At 44.3% G+C, this 15,677-nt stretch overlaps 1 protein-coding gene and 1 non-coding gene across 3 annotated transcripts in view; one reads left to right on the top strand and one right to left on the bottom strand.

Moving 5' to 3' along the window:
• rspo3 (R-spondin 3) overlaps positions 1 to 15,677 on the bottom strand; it is a 108,576-nt gene that overhangs the window by 51,846 nt on the left and 41,053 nt on the right. The window lies entirely within an intron of this gene.
• Positions 7,415 to 7,487, top strand: trnaf-gaa. Its single transcript has one exon. It is a non-coding gene; the product is annotated as a tRNA-Phe (tRNA).

Below are 15,677 nucleotides of genomic sequence, written 5' to 3'. Positions count from 1 at the left end.
TCCACCCTATCCCCATTACCCAGTATCCCCACCCAACACTAAGGGCAATTTTGGACAACTAAGGGCAATTTACCATGGCCAATCCACCTAACCTGCACATCTTTGGACTGTGGGAGGAAACCAGAGCACCCGGAGGAAACCCACACTCACACGGGGAGAACGTGCAGACTCCGCACAGACAAGTGACCCAAGCCGGGAATCGAACCTGGGACCCTGGAGCTGTGAAGCAATTGTGCTAACCACTATGCCACTGAGTACTGAAGACTCTAGAACTTACCATGTCCCTAGCCTAGCTATTCCAATACAACCACAACACTGACATCTACCCAGCAATGTGGAAAATTACCCAGGTACCGTCTTGTATACAAAAAGCAGGACAAATCCAATCTGACCAATTACCAGCCTATTAGTCTATCCTCAATCAGCAGTAAAGTGATGGAAGGGGACATCAACAGTACTATCAAGTGACGTTTGCTCAGCACTAACCTCCTCACTGATGCTCAGTTTGCGTTCCACCAGGGCCACTCAGCCCCTGACCTCATTACAGACTTGGTTCAATCATGGTCAAAAGAGCTGAACTCCAGAGAGGAGAGAGTGACTGCTCTTGACATCAAGGCATTATTTGACCGAGTGCAGCATCAACGGGCCTTAGCAAAACCTTGGTCAATGGGAATCAGGGGGAAAACCTTCCTCTGGTTGGAGTCCTACCTAGCACAAAGAAAGATGGTTGTGGCTGTTGATGGTCAGTCTTCTCAGTTCTCCGACATTACTGCAGGAGTTTCTTAGGGTAGTGTCCTAAGCCCAAACATCTGCAGCTGCTTCATCAATGACCTTCCTTCCATCATAAGGACAGAAGTGGGGATGTTTGTCAATGATTGTAAAATATTCAGCACCATTTGCAACTCCTCAGATGCTGAAGCAAATGCAACTAGACGTGGACAATGTCCAGGCTTGGGCTGACAAATGGCAAGTAACATTTGCGCCACAAGAATACCAGGAAATGACCATCTCCAACAAGAGAGAATTTAACCATTACCCCTTGATATTCAATGGCATTACCATCACTGAATCTCCCACTATCAACATCCTAGGGATTACCATTGACCACATAAATATTTTGGTTACAAGAACAAAACTGAGGCTTTGTATCCTGCAGCGAGAAACTCAGCTCCTGATTCTCATTATATAATGTGATAATATCAGATAATCTGGTTAATTGATGTTTTTTGACAGATAAATATTGACAATGACACAAAGGAGAACTCCCTTGCTCTTCATTAAAATAAGTGCAATGAGATATTTTATATCAACCTGACAGGTTCAGTATCTCATTCAAAAGACAAAATAGGAGCATCTTTAATGTATGTCCACCCATGGAATTTTTTTTAGTTAACTATCTTCACTGTTTTCCTCCCTCAGCCTCTGCACTGTGTGGCTTCTCATCTGAGGTGCTTTCCACTGTTTCCAAAATCATGATGTTCTCTCTCCTCAGAGTCCATTGCCCCGCTATTGTCCCTTAATCGCATCCTCCATGCAAACTTCCCAGCTAATATACCCAGTCAACCCCTTGACCTCTTCATCTCACATGGTCTTGTTGGTCTCATCAAAACCAGATAAAGCTATCTCTGACCAGTTCCCCTGAGAGGGTCTCCCATGCCACTGGAGGCCCCTGGCACCCGGGCACCTTGGCACTGCAATCCTGGCACTGTCAAGTTGTCGGAACACTGCCAGGTTGCCAGGTTTGCAGTGACAGGGTGCCCAGGTGCCAGAGTGGCACTGCTAAGGGCCAGGACCTGAGGGGGGGCCATGCCCATGAAAGGAGGGATGGGGCGATGTGGGGGACCCTAGAGCTCACTTAGAGATCGGGGCACCATCTCAAAGTCGGCCATTAGACTAATCTCCTGTTTTCTCGGTCCAATTCCTACTAAACTACTGAGCCACCAACTTCTTTCTCTAGCTACCATTTTAATTTAGACATTATTAAAAGTTCCTTTTTCTCAGGTTCTGTCTCTCTACCTCCTTCGCATCTGCCACCTTTCCCAGAACTTCAAATTTGAGTCCCTCCAGTCAGGTTTCCTCCCCGACACAGAACCAAAACAGCTGTTATCAAAGTGACAAGTGCCACCCTATGTGGCTGTGAGAATAGTAAACTATCCCTTCTCACCTTTCTCGATCTGACTGCAGTCGTTGACACAGCTGAACTCATCGTCCTCCTCCAACACCTCTCAATGTCATCCAACTGGATGGAACAGCACTCACCTAGTTATATCCTTACTTACTTAATCATAGCCAGAGAATTGTTATCAATGGCTTCTGTTCCCATTACCCAATAGTTTTCTCTGGTGTCATGGGTTTTGTCCTATTTATAATCTACATGCCATCCTCAGCAACATTATTGGAAAACAGATCATTTTGCATGCATGTTGACAACACCCGGCTTTATCTCCCAGCAACATGGGATGGCCGCGATTCTCCGATCGCGGGACAGAGTGTCCGCCGTCGTGAACGCCGTCGCATTTTACGACGGCGCAAAATGGGCACGGGCACTTGCGACGGCACTGGAACGGTTCACGCCGCATGCATGGTGGCTTTACGGAACGCGACGGCCCCGACGCAACATGGCGCAGGGGTTATGGGCTGGTTACGCAACAAAGTAGGCCCGGCGGGGAGAGAGGCCAGCTCACCGATTGGTGAGCCCCGATCACGGGCCAGACCCCTTCGGAGGCCCCCCTGGGGACGGAGCCCCAACCCCCCCTCCCCCACAGGCCGCCCCCCCCGACCCTTCGCACAGAGTTCCTGCCGGCAGCGACCAGGCATGGACAGCGCCGGTGGGACTCTGCTTTTTCCGCATGGCAGCTCGGCCCATCCCGGCCGGAGAATCGGCAGCCCGGCCTCGTACATCGGCCCATGACCGGCGCCGCGCCAAACGCGCCGGCGCAAATGGCGGCGATTCCCCACACCTTGAAGAATCACGTGCCGGTGTGGGGGTGGCGTGGCGCGGTTGCGCCGATTCTCCGGCCCGGCGTGGGGCTGGGAGAATCGCACCCACTATCTCTAAATTATCAGGCGACTTGCCTGATTAACAGAATTTCCACCAATCAATTATTGAGAAGACTGAAGACTGTTTCAGGCTGAAACAGAGTGTTCACAACCACAAAGTGATATTTGATCCCAAGTTGAGCTTTCAACCACACATCCATGCCATTACTAAGACCACCTAATTCCATTTCTGCCTCAGCTCATCTGCTCATTTACCTCTCGATTTGATTATTCCAAAGTAATCCTGATTGCTATCCCTGCATAACTTTGATCACCCAAATCTCTGCTGCCTGTAATTTGCCTTGCAGCATGTCCCACTCCCCTATCGCCTTGAGTTCGCTGACCTTCATGTATCCTGATTAAGTAATACTGTGATTTTAAATTTTCATCCTTGTTTTCAAATCCCTCCATGATCTCACCCCATATCTCTGTAATATCATCCAGCTCTATAACCCATTCGTAAATCTGCACTCCTCTAATTCTAACATCGTGAACATCCCTGATTTTAATTGCTCCACCATTAGTGACCATTCCTTCAAATGGCACGACCATAAACTCTGAATTCCCTCCATAATGCTCTCTACCTCTCTCTATCCACTTTTTTAAAAAAAATTTAGATTACCCAATTATTTTGTCCAATTAAGGGGCAATTTGGTGTGGCCAATCCACCTACTCTGCACATTTTTGGGTTGTGGGGGAAAAACCCACGCAAACACGGGGAGAATGTGCAAACTCCACTTTTAAGACATTCTAGAAAACCTACCTCCTGGTCATCTGATCTAATGGCTCCTCATGCAGCTCAGTGTCTAATTTTGTTTTATACCATCTCTATAAAGTGCTTTGGGACATTTTATGACCCGAAATGCACAATAGGAACTTATGAACATAGGAATTAGGAACAGAAGTAGGCAATTCAGCCCTTCGAGCCTGCTCCATCATTCAATCAGATCATGGCTGATCTCTTCCTGGTCTCAAATCCAGCTGCCTACTTGTCCTCGCTATCCCTTTAAGCTGTTTCTAAAAAAATCAGAAATATATCTATCTCCTTCTTAAAACCATTTAATGATTCAGACTCCACCGCACTATGGGGCAGCGGGTTTCACAATTTCACCACCCTCTGCGAGAAGTAGTTCCTCCTCATCTCAGTTTTAAACCAACCACCTCTCAAACCTATATCTGTGATATCTCCTCATAGATTGCTCAACAAGGGGAAACATGGCACAGTAGCACAGTGGTTAGCACTGTTGCTTCACAGCTCCAGGGTCCCAGGTTCGATTTCCAGCCTGGGTTACTGTCCGTGTGGAGTCTGCCCGTTCTCCATGGATCTGCGTGGGCTTCCTCCGGCTGCTCAAGTTTCCTTCCACAAGTCCCGAAAGACGTACTGTTAGGCCATTGGGGCATTCAAATTCTCCCTCCGTGTACTCGAACAGGTGCCGGAATGTGGTGACTGGGGGATTTTCACAATTGCTTCATTGCAGTCTTAATGTAAGCCTACTTGTGACAATAAAGATTATTATTATGAATTTACTTTATAAATCTCTTTTAGTATTTTATATACTTCGATCAGATCTTCTCTCATTCTTCTGAACTCCAGTGAGTGCAAGCCCAAACTGTTTAATCTTTCCTCATATGTCAACCCTTTCATTCCCGGAATCACTCTGGTGAACCTCCTCTGAACTGTCTCCAATGCCACCACATCCTTCCTCAAATAAGGAGACCAAAACTGGACACAATACTCCAGATGTAGTCTCACCAACACCCTTTACAATTGCAACAACCCTTCTCTATTTTTATACTCCAGTCATTTTGCAATAAATGCACAAACTCCATTTGCTTTTTTATTACATGCTGTACCCGCAAACCAACTTTCCACGATTCGTGAACAAAGACACCCAGATCCCTCTGCCCAGACACATTTTGAATCTGCTTTCCATTTAGATAATAATTGGCCTTTATATTTTTTCGGCCAAAATGGATAACCTCACACTTATTTGTAACGGCAATGTTGTTCTCATTATACCAAGCTCTTCCGCGAGCTTAATTTCTTCTAATAGTATGCTACCCAATGTATGTGCATAACATTTCTTCATGCACTATTTGAACAGTTGTAAATACATTTAAAGTAAATGGTTTAAATCAACAAAACAGTGCACAAAGGAATACTGTGTGTTAAGCAATGCATTCCCAAAGGAAATTAAACTCAAATAAACAGCACAGCCAGTTTAACTCTTTTAGAGAATGGTTACAATCTCCAAATATACCATGTTATATATTCAGTTAGATTAATGAGAACCTTGAAGTGAAGCTGTCTGGCAGCAAGATGTGTGAAGTCACAAAGTAACAGCTGGCACGTACCCATGTTAGTTAGCGTTCTGTGCTAATACCTAGCCATTTACAAATGCCTCTGGAAAGCCTTCAGATTTCACAAATTCAAGCAAAGACCACCATAGGTCCAACAGGATTTGTTGTGTGCTTCTGTTATCCCTTTGGCTTACAATTTGGCTGAGGACCAAGCCACTCGTTCTGCTCGCTCAAGTAAAGAAGTATCTAGTAGAAGAACCAACACGAACCAGCTTGCAGATGTTCGTATGAACAAAGGTTAAGTTCATGCACAGGTCACTTTAAGCACACATTCCAGCCAAGAAAATAGAATAAAATAATTCACTCTTTACATTTTTCAAGATATCTTTCTTTTGTTAAGAATTAAACATAATTATGTGATTGTAAATATATGTGGACAATTTCACAGCTTACAGGAAGAACTGACCAAAGAGACCCTCTCACCCCTGTTTCTTTTGTTACAGTGATGTCTGTTATTGAACAACCCAGCTTTAATGGCTGAGACTTTCCAGCCCTGTCGTGGCAGGATCCACCGGGGAACTTGGTGGCCCAGCCAGATGTTGATGGAATGCCAACATTTGTTTGCTAACCCTAATTGCCCTTGAACCAATCATTGCTGTTGGTCAGCACTCATATGTAGGCCAGACTAAGCAAGATTGGCAGATATCTTTCCCTAAAGGTCATGATTAGTGGACCAGATAGGTCTTTACAATAAGCAATGATAGTGTCATGGTCATTATTAGACTAGCTTTATATTCCAGCTGCTGTGATGAGATTTGAATGCATGTTCCCAGAGCATTAGCCTGAGGATCAGGATTACTATTCCAGTGACATTACCACTATGCTATTGTCCCTTCTGCCAATATGAATAGCAAGAAGCCTTCAGTATATGCTGCTATAAGTTTGTGGATCTGCTATAATCATATTTTAAGCCTCTTCTCTGAGGTCAATCCAAACATCTGAAATGATACTTTAGCAGCCCAAATGCTTGGTCAGTGAATGGTTTGATTGCCTATGTGCATTGTCTCTATGGTGAAATATGGAAAATGTGCAGATACGCTATCAACCATATTGCCGTACATTTCTTATATCACTGAGATCTTAGGCAAAACTTCCTTCCCTCTCCTCAAAGGAATTACAGCATGTTTTCAGTTGCCTTAAACTAAAACATCATGGGCTGTATTTTGTGGCTCCCAGCCAGGCGTGTTTCTTTGAAGGGGCAGGTAAAATATTTTGTGTGTCCAGCCCACCTGCTTTCCACCCAGCCTGGATTTCTCCACTAGGCTGTCCACTGCTTGGCCTATTGAGGCACTTAACTGATGCAATTAAGGGCCTCAACTCTCCTCCACTTCCATAAAACTCTGGATTGTGTTAAGCAGGCTTAAATGCAAAGATCCTTTTTGAAACGGCTTTGTTGAAAAGGCAGGGAGGAAGTGGATTGTCTCATCAACTGTTCGGTGCCTCATGTGCATTGCGGACACCCCCAAGCTATCACTCCCCTCTACCCTTTGTTCCTCCTGCCTTCCCTCCAAAACTTTCATAGTACTGTATTGAATTGTTGCAATAGATCATACACAGTGGCACTTGAGTTCCTGACACAATTGTAAGAGTGCTGCCACTGAATCAATGCTAATTAAGTTGCTATTGACTATACTCCAATCACTCCCATTGCTCCATAAACACAAATCCAGCAATTGTTTCTGCATACTGTACCAACATGATGGGACAGAAACTTCTTCTGTGCGGCACTCTGAATGCTATGGTAATCTTCAGTTGTCTCAGAGATTATGTCAAATATGCACTTGTCAAAGAGCCTTCAATGCAATGTAATTAAGCATGTTTATCATGATTGACCTTTATAAGCACAGCATGTTCTTTTCCCGTTCCTTTACATTGATGTTTTTCTCAGTTGGGAATTCTTAGATAAACTCTAAGCATGGTCAAAGTGCTCTCTTCGGTATTCTATCACCTTTTACCCATCTCTCCTTTTTCACAAAAGTCAATGAAGGCAAGAACTTTGGTTCCTGATTCTATAGTCGAAATAGCTCAGTTGGAAGAGTGTTAAACTGAAGATCTAAAGGTCCCTGGTTCAATCCTGGGTTTTGGCATCTCACCGGGTGCTGCCATTCCTTGCCATCTGTCAAGTCGCCCAGCCTTTTAGGGCAGCATGGTAGCATTATGGATAGCATAATTGCTTCACAGCTCCAGGGGCTGGTTTAGCTCACTCGGCTAAATCACTGGCTTTTAAAGCAGACCAAGCAGGCCAGCAGCACGGTTCGATTCCCGTACCAGCCTCCCCGGACAGGCGCCGGAATGTGGCGACTAGGGGCTTTTCACAGTAACTTCATTGAAGCCTACTCGTGACAATAAGCAGTTTTCATTTCATTTTTCATTTCAGGGTCCCAGGTTCGATTCCGGCTTGGGCCACTGTCTGTGCGGAGTCTGCACATCCTCCCCACGTGGGTGGGTTTCCTCCGGGTGCTCCGGTTTCCTCCCACAGTCCAAAGATGTGCAGGTTAGGTGGGTTGGCCATGATAAATTGCCCTTAGTGTCAAAAATTGCCCTTAGTGTTGGGTGGGGTTACTGGGTTATGGGGATAGGGTGGAGGAGTTGACCTTGGGTAGGGTGCTCTTTCCAACAGCCGGTGCAGACTCGATGGGACGAATGGCCTCCTTCTGCACTGTAAAATTCTATATGCATGATCTTACTGTTCAAGACTTCTATGATACAAATGTTCTTGGTGCTGACAAGTATGATTTACAGAGGGTGATTATTCAAGTTTTCCAATGCATAATGTTTTGCTTTGGGTTTTTTATGGCTTGGCACTACCCTTTTCTAGAACAAATTTAATGAACAAAATTGTTAGCATCCGGCCATGTTTGTGACCTCAGCCCTTGCAATCTTACCAGAATGAAAGAAACATTTTTGAAGTGTTAGGTCTCTACTTCCTTTTTGCCTGGTTTGCCAAGACACAGAACACCAAAACTCATCATGTAATGGATAACTTCAGGGACTTGGAAGTGTTCAACACAGCAAAGGATTAAGAGGCACCCTGCTTGATTATAGTTTGGAATCAAGGAAAGAGAATTAATACATTGACTTCCCCTCCCCCCTCCCCCATAAGAAGTACTCCACTAAGATCTGTTCCGGTCTAATGGCTATTCAGATAATTAAAATCAATACTTAAAACAAAATGTTCCAGACCAAAATTAATAAAGCATATTCCTGACAAAAATAATAAGAGGTAAACAGCAGACCCCTGAGGACATGCTGAGTTTAAATTGTATGCAGTTCACTTTTGGTGAGTTCAAGCTATGACCCCTCAGCGTATGTGAAATATAAACACTACAGCTCAAAGGATACAGTAATTAGTTTTGAGTTAATTTTAAAAGGCTGCAGCCTGCTGGATAATCATGAGAGAAAGGTCATTAACTACACTGGTGTCCATTACCTATACTTGCAGCTGCGATACTGCACAGCGCTACCAACAACCCCGGCTCCAGCCTGCAAGCACTCTGACCTAGTCATAATTTGACTGGACGAGGGTCTCGCCTGGGAATTCAGATGTTTTTCTTTTATGCTGAAGGGAAATTTAAGACAAGAACTGCACCACAGAAAGGTTAAATTACAGACATAAAACACCCTTTCGTATTTTTACAATTCATTGCCAATTATGCCATAAAAAGTTAAACACTGGGCATTGCAGCTGCAAGATTTATTAACTTTCATTTGCACCTTTGGGAAATAACTCAGCTGAACTGTGCCAATGACTGTTTTTATTTAATTCATAATATTTCAAACCTGCACAATGAAATTGTAATTTCTTACTATTTTGATTTTATAGGCTGCTACATTGTATTACACACTTCTTTGATTGAATAGGATCTATTTTAATGTTTGACTTTTGAGATTTGAGAGCTCTTGGCTGCTTTCCCTGCCTTTTCCTGCAGTATTTGACATAGTACTGGGAATAGAAGCCAGGGACCCATTTGTCAAATCTTATTGTGGAACAAGTAATCTACAATTTTTATCAGAAAGTATTAGATTACTATGCAGCAACTTGGCTCTGACCAGGCAAGTCCTTATTCCTTCAGTTCCTTTGATATGTTAAAAAAGGCATCATTAGTTCTGCTAACCATGTTTACATCAAGACTTTTGATTATAGATTATTCTAAATTTGGGATTGACCGTAATTAAAAGTGCTTGACATAAAGTAGATTTCATGCACGCACCTTCATTTAAAAAAAAATTGTTGAAGTGATTCCTGTCAAAACTCCACTCTTCCAATAAGACTGTGAGCTGGCAGTTTTATGTGTGTGTGCACACTGGAGGTTACCAGAGTGTCTCTACATGTACTAGACTTGAAATCATTTCAACTGGTTTTGGTTCAAAATCTCAGAGAAGGTCTCAAATGAATCACATAAATTATGCTGAGATTGCACTGAACTAGATTTACTGCAGATTAGCAACTTCAGAATTCCAGGAAATAAAATGACTATGTCAGCCCATTTTATGCATAGTATTTTAAAAGCAGTCAGATTCCAAAAGGAAGACACAATGAATGGATTAAAAAAAAAGATTTTTAAGTTTATATCCTACATTACTGCCAAATAGATTCACTTGCTTAGGCTGGGATTCAGACATGTCTGAAATTTACTTCTGCAAAGATTCTCAATTCATTACCACCATGTTTACTGGATTCTCAAGCAGTGTCTCTTAAAACAATAGCAGCCATTACTGTGGATTGTGCTTACATAAAGTGATTGGGAATTTTTGAAATAAAGTTGGGTTACATGATTGCGCCATTACACTTGGAAAATTCAGGTCCCATTGTAGCTTTGTTACCTGTATGTTTCCACATAGAACAGGACTAGCATGCATCTAGCACTAATCCTTCCAGGTAATTAAGAACTTATCCGCAGATATATCATACATTGACTAGTTGTTGAATGAAATGGTATAGTGGAATGGAAGATCTTTACACCCAACTCTTATTGGGTTTGATTCTATTTCTCAGTAGGAACTATGAGATTATAAATATATCCCTTGATGTGCATAGTGGAAGGAAAAGAAGAAAGATTGGCATTTATACACCACCTTTCGAAACCGCATGACCTCCCAAAGTGCTGTACCCCCAATGAACTACTTTTAAAGTGTAATGAGTATTGTGATGTAAGAAACACAGCAGCCAATATGCACACAGCAAGGCGCCACAAGTATCTATATAAGGACCAAACAGTCTGTTCTTTTATAATGCTATTTATTCAAAGATAAAAACTGGGCAGGTCAGAAGAAGTATTTAAGTGTCTTGGAATATTTTACATCCAATGAAGGTGTCTTCATTTAATGTCTCATCCCAAATACTTTTTTCCAACAATGCAGCACTCCTTCAGCACTGCACTTAAGCCCTAGAACATGTGGATGACAAGAACCATAGGTTCCAAATTTGCTCAATGGTTCCAGTGGTCTGAGGATATTATGGATTGGGTACCTTCCCAACATCCACCGCACTCCACCCCCAACACACTCCCCCCCCCCCCCCTCCAACTACCCCTCACCAAAGAAAAACCTCCCACATTTATCCTCCTCTCCAATGCACAGGTACTAGAGTGTTCAGCAGGCATTTTGCTGAAGTGTGCAAACCTGATATATGCAAATAGTCTGTCCTCCTGTTACATTCTTATTTTCTTTGATGCAAACATAACCATTCATGTGCAAGGATTTGTGAAATAATAATGTGGGTTCTTTATTTGAAGATAAAACTATACACAGTTAATGTCCACTGGAGGGCTTACATCTAATCACTATCCTATTGCTTGCAGACGTCCTACAAATCACAGGACTAACACATCACATATTGTCGAGAAAGCAATGATTTACAGTAGCTTAAGATTCACCTCCTTAAAGGTGTCTCATACACTTCATCACAACATCCCCCTTTTTTCTAACTAAAGGTCTGCCCTTAAAGAATCAAACTATTTACATGAAAGCAAATGAAGATAACAGCTCGGCTGCAAGTGCAAAACACGCTGCTTATCTCTGCATCTATTTACACATTAGTCAATGGTCTTCTTCAATTGTTGCCTAAAGGACAAGAATTCCAGATGGTGGATTCTGATGTTGAGCTTCGGTCGTAATTGATCTTTGAGTGCTGACGATATTTTTTTCAGCTGGTCATTAGATAGTGTGACATATTCAATTTATGGAAGCCTTTATTGCTGATAATTACATTTTAATAGATTATCTGATTTGGGATGGTTTGGAAATATTGATGGCCAGAAAACATAGCTTGATATGTTGTTGGAATATTGTAAATGGAGATTGGAGAGCTGTTGCTTTTCAATTGAGCGTTGGAAATTTGGTGGCCATCTTTTGAGCTTTTGCAGAATTTCTAATGCTCTCTTGAGCTTTTGAAAGTTATGCAAATTTCTTACAACTCGTTTAGAGTTAATTTAGCACCGAGTTGCCGTACCTTTGCCTTAGATAAAACCCTAAATTACTCCTTGACCACAAGAGTTGAGTTCTTCAGGAGCTTTCCTGGAGTTAAGATCCCAGCTGATGATACAATTAGACAAGTCAAATCCCAGGGTGAAACCTAGCTTAATGGATCCTAACTTTTATTTTTTATTTGGAAACATAGAGAGCAGCTACTGAATAGAATCACAGGAGTCTGCTAATGAACTTTTAACAAATTAATAAAACATTTATTAAACTAAGCAAAGATGAACTATGTGACAAATAAAAACAGAAAATACTGGACAGTCTCAGCAGGTCTGACAGAATCTGTGCAGAGAGAAGGGAGCAAATGTTCCCAGTCTGGCTGCCTCTTTGTCAAAGCTAGACTGAATGAAAATAGGGTCAGATTTATACTGTTTTGGGGGACGTGGAAATGTGGGGCTGGATAGGGGGCCAGCGATAGGTGGAGATTAACAAAGATGTCGCCGACTGAAAGACAAAAGAAATAGAAATGTGGGTGATTAAGGCTAAGACAATAGTGGCACATTAAGTGATAGAATGTATGAATTCCAAACTAAGGTGAACAATGTATCAATTGGCAACAGGGAACATGGAACAGATGACCCAAGTGGGATGAGTGGAGGAGGACAATGGTTAGGGGAAAAAAAGATCTATGGAAGATATGAAGATAAATTGATGGATTTAAAAATGGGGTGAAGATGGAGGAGGGAGTTCACAGTCTGAAGTTGTTGAACTCAAAGTTAAGTCCAGAAGGCTGTAACGTGCCTACTCGAAAGATGAGGTGCTGCTCCTTCAGTTTGCGCACGGCTTCACTGGAACATTGTAGCAGGCTGAGGACGGACTCGTGGATGTGAGATTAGCATGGGGAGCTGAAATGGCAAGTGACAGGAAGGTCTGGGTCCTGCTGGCGGATGGGACAAAGGTGTTCTGCAAAGCGGTCACCCAGTCTGACTGTAGAGTCTCCAATGTAGAGTCGACCGCATTTGGAGCAACAAATGCAATAAACCAGATTGAAGGAAGAGCAAGTGAAATGCTGCCTCACTTGAAAAGAGTGTTTCAGCCCTGGGATGGTGAGCAGGGAGGAAGTAAAGGGACAGGTGTTACACTTTCTGCGCTTGCATGGGAAGGTGCCGTAAGGAAGAGGGTGAGGTATTAGGGGTGATGGAATGTGGACCAGACCAGGATATCCCGGAGGGAATGGTCCCTGCAAAATGCTGGCAGGGGGAGTGAGGGGAAGATGTATTTGGTGATGCATCATGCTGGAGATGGCGGAACTGATGGAGGATGATTCTTTGAATGTGGAGGCTGATGGGGTGAAAAGTGAGGACAGGGGGACACTAAGCTGGTTCTGAGGGGGAGGGGAAGGGGTAAGAGCAGAGGTGTGGGAGATGGGTTGGATATAGTTGAGAGCGCTGTCGACCACAGTGAGTGGGAAACCACGATCAAGGAAGAATTAAGACATGTCAGCAGCACCATTTCGGAACAGATGTGACGGAGACGAAGGAACTGGGAGAATGAGATAGAGTCACTACAGGATGTGGGGTGTGAAGAGCTGTAGTTGAGGTAGCTGTGAGAGTCGGTGGGTTTGTAATGGATACTAGTGGATAGTCTATCCCTGGAAATTGAAATAGAAATGTCAAGAAAGGGAATGGAAGTGTCGGAGGTGAGCCATGTGAAGGAGATAGAAGAGTGGAAATTGGAAGCAAAATTGATACATTTATCCAGGTCCAGACAGGAACGTGAAAAGGCACCAAAACAGTCATTGATGAACCGATAAAAGAGTTGTGGGATGGGTCGGAGTAGGACTGGAACAAGGAATGTTCCATATATCCCATGCAGGTGCGCATAGCCACCCCTTGGTTTGGAGGAAATGAGACATGTTAAAGAAGAAATTGTTCAGTGAGAGGACAAGTTCAGCCAGATGGAGGAGAGTGGTGGTGGATGGGGATTGTTCAGGCCTCTGTTGGAGGAAGTTGAGAGCTCTCAGAGAATCCTGTGGGGGATGGAGGTATAGAGGGATCGGATATCCATGGTGCAGAAGAGGCAGTTAGGTCCAGGGAACTGGACGTTGTTGGAGGGCATCGGTGGAATTGTGAATGTAGGTGGGAAGGGACTGGACAAGAAGAGAGAGTATGGAGTCAAGATAGGAAGAAATTATTCGATGGGGCAGGAACAGGCAGCAGGGTGGTTGGTAAATCCTGCCCTCTCTCTTTCACATGAGAGTTTCCACCCTCAAAGAACTCGCTTTGGAATTCTTTTCCAAACAATGTTTTCTCTTGGACATATTTAGAAAGAATCCACCTCCAGGGTTTCAATCTCGTCTTCTAATGTTTCTTTCCCTTGGATCGTCAAATGCATTCCAGCTTTTCCTTCATTCACTCTCTCAGATACTCAGTTGTGCTAACAGAACACCACTGCCTCACGGGCCCGTTGGAGTCACTGACCTTTTGCTGTCTCCTCACATTTTCCGACATCTCGCAAGCCTATTTTTAGCTGGGGGCTAGCATCAAGGCAGCGTAGAGCACCCGGCTCTAACTGCCGATGTGCCGGAGAATTGCCAGGTCCATGGCCGTGCATGCGCATGGCGCGACTGCAACATAGCGCCGGCCGCTCGTGGACCCGGCCTGCGAAATCGTGTCCCCCTGTGGCCGGCTCCCGCGCCCCACATCACCCCGCAACAGTGCCCCCAGCCCCTGGGAAAGTCCCCCCAGCCCAGGGATCGGCCCTCCCCCGATTGTGGCCACGCTGGACTGACTCCATAGACGCCACGCCGAGTTCCCGATGAAATCACAGATGAGATCACAGATGAGCGATGCCATCGGGACTTCCACCGGTTGGGGGCGGAGCATCGGGGGTGGGCCTCAGGCAATGTCCTGAGGCCGTCGATACGACCTGTGGCGTACTCTCCGAGTTTGCCGCTTTCAAGGGGGCCAAGCATCGCGAAAGCAGCACTGCCCCCTATTCGTTCATGAACGGGGATTCTCCGGTCAATCGCCGAATGCGATCTCGCCGTCGGTGACCGGAGAATCCCGCCCCTGTTCTTTTCCTTGACTTCACTTTCTTCCTGGGACCTTCTTCCATCCCAATTCATGGCCTTTGAAGATATTCTTCCTTTCTTTTGAGAAATCGTCTCCCTGCAGCTCCCACTCCTGAGGTCAGCTTCTCCTGTGCCTCTTGTGAAATTGCACTTGCTTCTAGGTCATCTGATCCTTATTTTTGTGATGCTTCACTTTCTATTTGAGGGTTCTTCCTTTTTCTTCTCTGCATACGTGTAGAGCTCCTTTTAAATCGAACAAAATATAAAAGAACAATCTGCACATGGGTACAGGGTTGTTTAACCTCTTTAAAAAAGGATCCTGACCAAATGTGCATGTGCGGCCAGGCTCCAGCCAGCCACATTCACAGAACCACCAAAGATCGGAAAAGGAATGAGCTGTGCATGTGTGACTATTCCAGGGCAGGCACATGCTCAAAAAATGCAGAGGCACACTGGGAACTGTGGCCCCCAAAGTCCAACTTTTTTTCCCCTCCAAATAGTTGGAGTCCCACTCATAGGGAGCCAATGGCATAGTGGTACTGTCACTGGACTTGTAATTCAGAGACCCAGGATAAAGCTCTGAGGATCGGGGTTTAAAATCCCACCATGGCAGATGGTGAAATTTGAATTCAATAGACGTTTGCTGCCAGGTTTATCCTCACCAACTGCTGTGGCGAGAGAGGAAAATCTCCTTGTGAACCTGTTCCTAGGCCTGACCAAACTGGCCATAAACAGGTCCAGGCAGCGATGAGCAAGGGAGTCACCTGACTCAACTGTCTGCCCA

Source organism: Scyliorhinus canicula, chromosome 6 (genome assembly GCF_902713615.1).
Source record: "Scyliorhinus canicula chromosome 6, sScyCan1.1, whole genome shotgun sequence".
Classification (NCBI taxonomy): domain Eukaryota; kingdom Metazoa; phylum Chordata; class Chondrichthyes; order Carcharhiniformes; family Scyliorhinidae; genus Scyliorhinus; species Scyliorhinus canicula.
The sequence above is the reverse complement of the archived record's forward strand: the minus strand, read 5'-3'. Positions and strand labels throughout refer to the sequence as shown.